Below are 6,980 nucleotides of genomic sequence, written 5' to 3' on the forward strand. Positions count from 1 at the left end.
TTGGGAAACAGAGAGGAGTCTGGGAAGCTCAGCACACAGGGCAGGTCATTGAAAAGCAAACTCAGAAGAAATATTTTTTGAAGAATTTTAATTTACCATTAGAAGTGGACTCTAAATTAGATAACACATGGGAGGGCCTTTGAAAATGTCAATAACTCAAGGGCTTCATGTGAAGCTCTGACATGGGCTCTGTGTGAAGCTTTGAAATGGTTCTTTCCTTGTGAAAATTCCATTTATAAGAACCTGCCGAAGGAAGTGCTCCCTTGACATTTCTATACATTTCTCAATGCAAGTTCAGATGATACTTTCCCTGCAACTTCATGGCTCATTCATAATGGGTAGAAGTACTCTTGCAAGTAGTATTAGCAAACATACAAAACCGCTAGACAGATACTTCAAAATGGAACCCACAAGTGCAAACTGTATGCATTTTACCCATACATTGCACAAAATGAAATTGTTATTAACTAGTATTGATAGTTTAGGCCCTGTTTGTTTATGATTTTGAGAAGCGATTGTGAGTCCAGAACTGATTATTGGATTCAATATTAAATGTAAATTTGAGTCCAATAATCAGTTTTGGACTGATAATCGGTTCTCAAAATCCAAAACAAACTGGGCCTTAATGACAACCCAAAAACAAATAATGCAGCCAAGAGGATCGAACAAACCTTCCTGCCAAGTAACAGCAATACAATTTGAAAAACAAAAAGGTATATACACAAATACATATACAGATATAGTTAACTTGCTAGAATCAGTCCTTACAGAAACCAACCTTCCTCATGCACTTCTCCAAATGAGAAGCAAACCTTCCAACCATGACAGATCGATCACAATTCATCCACTTAAATTTCTCATTTGCAAAGGAGAGATGGGTAGTATGTCGACTACATACTTGCTGTTTGTTTCACAACTATTGCTAGGATCAGCGAACCACATCATAGTCTTTCCTAAGAGTCACAATTCTTCTTCTTCTCCTAAATTACGATCAAGGCCTGACCAAGCAACTCAGTGGCATTCCGATGCGACATCCATGATTATAGACTCTAGAAGATCCCCAAAGAAATGGCATGATAACTGCGTATTGGTAAAACACAACAAAAACAGTGAATTGCAATGGATAAAATTAGGAACAAACACGTCACAAAGGCATGGGTAAGCAGTTAGAGAGATATTTGCAGTGATGGTCATCCTTTCAAGATACAGTTAAGATTTCTAAGGCTAGAAAGAAGTCACAGGTTCATCTAATGATTTTTCCTTATTAGAAAGAGTTACTCTTCATATATGATCTAAATTTTATGATATGTTTCAGGTTGACCTTTAAGAAGAGGTGCAATAGTGTCAGGAATTCCTAACTAACAAAAAGGGATCCAGCTCTATGTCAGCCACTCTACATGATATTAGAGCAATTTGTAAAGAATTATGATGGATTTAGAAAAATGCCCTTACCAGATGCACAAGCGGCTTTAAGAATGATAAATATGACATTGAGAATTTCATGGAGATTCCTTGAAATTATGCTAAATTGACGAATAAATTTTGATGCTAAAAGAAATAAGATGAATGGAAGAGTTGAATGGATAGATGAAGGATACTAATGCCTACAAACTAGTATCTTCTACTCAAGATGCTGCTCTGACTCTGCTCTGGAACCTCTTGCCACATTATTCATTATCATAATCATCCCATATAAGTTCACTCTTAATTCAATGCACTTGTGCCATATGCCTCTAGGAAAAACTCAAAGCACATCTCGCTTGAGGTGCTCTGATAAATAATTTTGATTTTGTCAAAATATTTACAAATAATATATAAGGAATTGAAAAATTATTTTTCAAATTTGTGTTTGTTTCAGTTCTTCTCAAAGAGATGTTTTTTCTCCTATTTTCTAGGATGTGCACTCCCCCCCTTTTTTTCCAGGTCCTCTTTGTCTCCACCACACACTCAAGCTAACTAACCCTCTCACAATGGGTGGTGTATTTGTAACCCACCATACGATGAGTCATCCAGATCACGATAAATCAACCAGGTAATGTGGTATGACTCATTCTCTCCTAAAATCCCCAATGCACATGCCGTGTAATTGATAAAGACACCCATTTATATATTGATTTTTATACCAAATAATACAATTTTAGAAATCAATGCATGTGGATGTATGCAATGTGTCTAGAGTTTGTCATGTGATAATGGCAATCAATGATCAACCAAATCATCATGGATCTTCGATCGAAGGCTGGTGGCCACACAATCCAACAATTTGCCCCCTTGAGAATGCAGGCCTTTTGGGGAAAATATTATAGTAACCCTAGAAATAGAAGGCATTCTAGCTTCATGAGGGGGGAAAAAAGAGATGAAAGTGCATTTCACCTATGTTTGTAAGAACATCTTAATCCTAAACAGTTTCTGAAGATGAAATTACCTCTTTCGGATGATAACTCAATTCGCATAAAAACAGGGAAGTAGAGAATATATTGAGATTACATCTAGAAAGATTGCCCTCAAAACTGCTATGTGAAGCTTATGTTTCAATTATGAATAAAATGTGTAACCATAATAAGAACAATTAATAATAAGAAGGGATTTGATGGGCAATTTCACAAAAATCAATTTCGTGGCTCACTTTTTCGGGAGAGACCAACCACCTCAGATGAATCAATCGAATCGGACATAATCTACTGCTAGGTGGTTGTTCTCTCATGAAAAGGTGAGCCGAGAAATGGCTTTTTTCAAAATTCCTGTGCAAATCCCAAATAATAATATCGTGAAAGCATTTTGATGAACACTAATTACCTTGTGTCACACTCCCATTTTATTTCCAGACAAGCATCCTTTGGACAAAGCATAGCAGTAGGAAGAATAAGTCTCTATGACAGGTCTTCAAAGTGCACTTCCCCTCCTATTAAATAAATATTTCTGATCTCGGGGATATGAGAAACCTTGAGACGGTCCTCGCTTTGATCTGTCCGTAGCCTCTCCACCAGTTGCTCTGGCATGTTGAATAGATTTAGCTGTTTGAGGGTAGTAAGGTATTCAATGCCCCAAGGCAGCATCATCAACTCACCACAACTGGCCAATTCTAACCGTTCTAGCGTCTGCATTGTACCCCACTCCATCAGTATAAAATTCAATGGAATAAAGTCATGCAATAATAGTTCCTTGAGTTTAGGGAAGTCTCCACATTTGAAGCATAATTCGTCCCCATCGTATGCCTTTAATAAAAGAAGGTAAGTAAGATTAGGCAGTGCTTTGAGGGAAACAAGTGGGTCTTCACGTAGTCGAGAATACCTCAAAGTCAAACGTGTGAGATTCTCAAGGGTGCCAAGCCAATTGGGTGCCCTCCCCAAAAATCCAGACAAATCGAATCTTTGAAGAAGGGGTGGAGGAGAAAACGATTCGAACTCAAGTGGTTCTTTATCATTGGTAGCTTTTACACCCAATGTGAGAAGGGATTTCATCTGTGTTATGGAGGCACTTAACTCTCTTCCATCCTCCCTTCTCACCATTGTAATTCCAAACTTTCTTAATTGGGTCAATTTCCCAACATCCCCAAGTATACGCCCTTCTGCTTCGATGTTATAAAGAGTTTGTAAGCTTTTTAACTTCCATATTCCTGTTGAAAGTTGCACGCCACGAATAATATGAGTGCCCTCGTTATGATGAACTGGTTGTGCTAATAGATGCCGTAAGTTCTGCAGCTCAAATATTTCACGTGGCAGACACTTTATGTAGGTCTCCCTAATATCAAGACTTTGAAGTTTACAAAGCTTCCCCAAAGATTTGGGAAGCTCTCCAACTTTAGTTTTCCTTAAATTCAGGTAACGTAAACTAGATAAATCACCGATTATATCCGGCACACTCTGAATTGAAGATTCCTGAAGATCTAACACCCTTAATAATCTAAAGCTTGATGCTATTTTAATGAAAGTAGACGACGGAACAATCTCATTCACAGACATAAAGAAGGAACGAAGACGAGATATCATGCTTGCTGGAACATTATCACTGATTTTATGCATTGATAGGCGGCGGGTTGTGCCACCCAGTACACTTGCTTCTTTCCCATCATATACCGTTGAAAAGCCCTCTTTCTTGGATGTTGATAGAGCTAACTCGTGCATAAGATCGTGCATTCTGCATGCTTTCACTCTTCCAATTGCATTTGTCTTTGCAACTTGCAGCATGTTCCGAGAAATGAGTTGCTTAAGGTTGTCTTCTGCTACCTCATCCAAAGTCAAGCCGCTCCTTTCTTCTACAAAGCCTTCTGCAACCCATAATCTGGTTAACCTTCCCCTATTAATCAGATGATCCTCTGGAAAAATGCTACAATACAAGAAACAATGTTTAAGGTAGTAGGGTAAATCATTGAAGCTAAGCAACAAGATGCTGCTCTTCACACTTTCAAGCATTGGATTGTTGCTAATTTCCCAACCGATACTGTCTTCGAATTTCTTCCATTCCAGCATGGTTTTATCTTTTAGTGCCATGATACTACCTACAGCAACAATTGCAAGTGGTAAGCCTTCACACTTTCCCACAATGTGTCGAGCTGATGACTCCAACTCTCTTGGACAAATTCTATCAGGAATGTTCGGAAAGGCCCTCTTACAAAACAAGGCAAAAGCCTCTTCATCTTGTAGAGGCTTAAGGTTCAGAACACGACTTTGATTTCCTCCTAAGGAAGAGGAAGGAAAAGAAGCCACGTCCTCTTTTCTAGTTGTAAGTAGGACTCTACTTCCACATTTATCATCAGGAAATGCATCACCTATACTAGACCAAACCTTTACAGACCACACATCATCCAAAACAACCACGTACCTTTTTCCTCGCAAATAGCTAATGGTCCTCGCACGTAGTTGTCTGTAATCCATACTGTCAATTTCCTTTGGAGGGGCCTCCTTGTTCGCCTTGAAAAATTCTTTGATCAAGCTTTTGAGAAGCTCTTCAATTTGATAAGCTTGGGAAACCGAGATCCATGCACAACAGTGAAAATGCTTCTTAACGGCTTGGCTTTCGTATGCTTGAGTGACAAGGGTGGTTTTGCCCAAACCACCCATTCCTACCACAGCATATAACATGAGTGGTGCTTCTTCTCTTGTCAACCATCCGACTAGCATATTCTTGTTTTTCTCTAGTCCCACAATATCTTCTGGTTTGATGAAAAATGTCGATGCTGCTGCTGTTAACTTACCAACTTCTCCAATAGCTCAAGCTGTGGAGAAAGGCAGTATTTAATCTTTTATACTTTAACACTCCCCCTCACGTGTGGCCCCACTTTCTAGGGTTGGCCTACACGTGGCACATGTGGCCCCACTTTTGAGTTTAGCCATTGCATGTGGATTTTGCCATCAAGGAGGTTTGAACCCAGGCATTTGCTCTGATACCATGTTAATTTACCAACTTCTCCAATAGCTCAAGCTGTGGAGAAAGGCAGTATTTAATCTTTTATACTTTAACAGCTGCATGCCTTCGCCATCTTTCGTTATCATCATCGTTTGAAGTTGATGATGATCCTTCTTCAATCTTCTCCAGACCATATCGACTTCTCCTCTCGGAGATGCTATGAACCTTTTTCTTGATATCTTGTAGTTGGGAGGTAAATTTATGGCTCTCAGAAAAGGTCTTCGGAAGGCGAATAGCTTGGTGGACGCATCCTCGTGGCTTTTCCACGCAATGGATGAACTCGTCTATGATATCTTCTACTTCATATGTCACATCTCTTACTTCCATTGTCCATTTTTTAGCTCCTTCATTCAACTGTTTCTTTTTTTCAGCATCCTTGAGGAAGGATTGCATGCTCTCTAGCTCACGTTTCATTTCATCTATTTCCCCTCCCACTCCTCCTAACAACGATGCTTCTTCGGAGATTTTTCTAAGCAAAAAGCTTAAAGCTCCGACCGCTATACTCCCCACAAAAGCGCTCACAACACCACCATCTGCCATTTTTAGCTTCTTCACTCTCTCAACCTTCAAATTTCTGCACTTTTTTTTCTTCAAACTTCAAATTTTATCTGCAATTGGAAGTCTCTTCTTTTGGCTTTTGCTTTAACCAAACAATGGGGAACCCAGTCCAAGCAATATAATATGTTGAATGTTTTCTTTCCACGTGTCTCCTTTTTGCACCACACCTAAGACGCCTGCCACTACACAGCTCTTTTATTGTAGCCGCCCACATGATCGTCCCTTCAATTTATTTGAGGGTCATAATCGTCCGATGAAGGTAGGACATTCAATGGTTCAGACTTTTTTGAGCAAGTGGCTCCCACCCTTTGACTTTTGCCTGCTCATATTTTGTCTCGTATAATTAAGAGGAGGTTTTCGTCAAGTGATGGGCCCACCCAATTAATGTGTTGACCTGGCAAAGTCGACCCTTGCTCGTGGGTCGACCCAACGCGCACGCAAATTTGAGGGTGTGGGTTGGCATTTGAGTGACCTATCAAAATTGATCTGTGGGTCACCCAACTCGCCAAAACATTGGTTGGGTCGGATGAACCCGCGTATACCTGCATTTTCTTTTTCTTTTTCCTTTTTTTGGTTCGAGTAGATACCGACCGCACGAGGATTTCTCTCTTTTGGAGGGTACTCCAAGCATTTTGTGTTACTTCATTGAGAAGCAATCCATACAAACCGTAAGATCAAAGAAAAAGAGAAATGAACGGTCTAGATTAAGAGGAAATGCAACCTGGCATAAGTTGTTCGTTTGCAATAGGGGCACTCCAGGCATTTTCTAAGGGTATTTTGTTTTTGGTCAATAAGGAAACTATAGCAAAAAAGGATTGTTGCTATAATTTCCTTATTGACCAAAAACAAAATACTCTTTGGCAAAAAGTTGCGGGTTACCCGCGGTTTGACCCAACCCACCCGCAGTGGGTGTGGGTCACCTAAATGCTGACTCATAGGGATGCTGGTCATTTTTTACCCAAACCGTTTGACCAGCACCCGCAAGACCCACAGGTAACCCAACCCAACCCGCCCGT

The 6,980-nt window shown here is 39.9% G+C and overlaps 2 pseudogenes across 1 annotated transcript; one reads left to right on the plus strand and one right to left on the minus strand.

Annotated features, from left to right (window-relative positions):
- The window catches only part of LOC143847925 (disease resistance protein RPM1-like), a 100,049-nt pseudogene that overhangs the window by 46,950 nt on the left and 46,119 nt on the right, over positions 1-6,980 (plus strand).
- Positions 658-6,066, minus strand: LOC143848832 (disease resistance protein RPM1 pseudogene; annotated as a pseudogene). The gene is made up of 3 exons (XR_013235481.1): positions 5,455-6,066; positions 2,797-5,189; positions 658-1,080 (listed from the first exon to the last, which is right to left on the minus strand). The product of XR_013235481.1 is annotated as a disease resistance protein RPM1 pseudogene (transcript).

Source organism: Tasmannia lanceolata, unplaced genomic scaffold (genome assembly GCF_043159265.1).
Source record: "Tasmannia lanceolata isolate RefF3 unplaced genomic scaffold, GAP_Taslan_0.1 ptg000016l, whole genome shotgun sequence".
NCBI classification, from domain to species: Eukaryota; Viridiplantae; Streptophyta; class Magnoliopsida; order Canellales; family Winteraceae; genus Tasmannia; species Tasmannia lanceolata.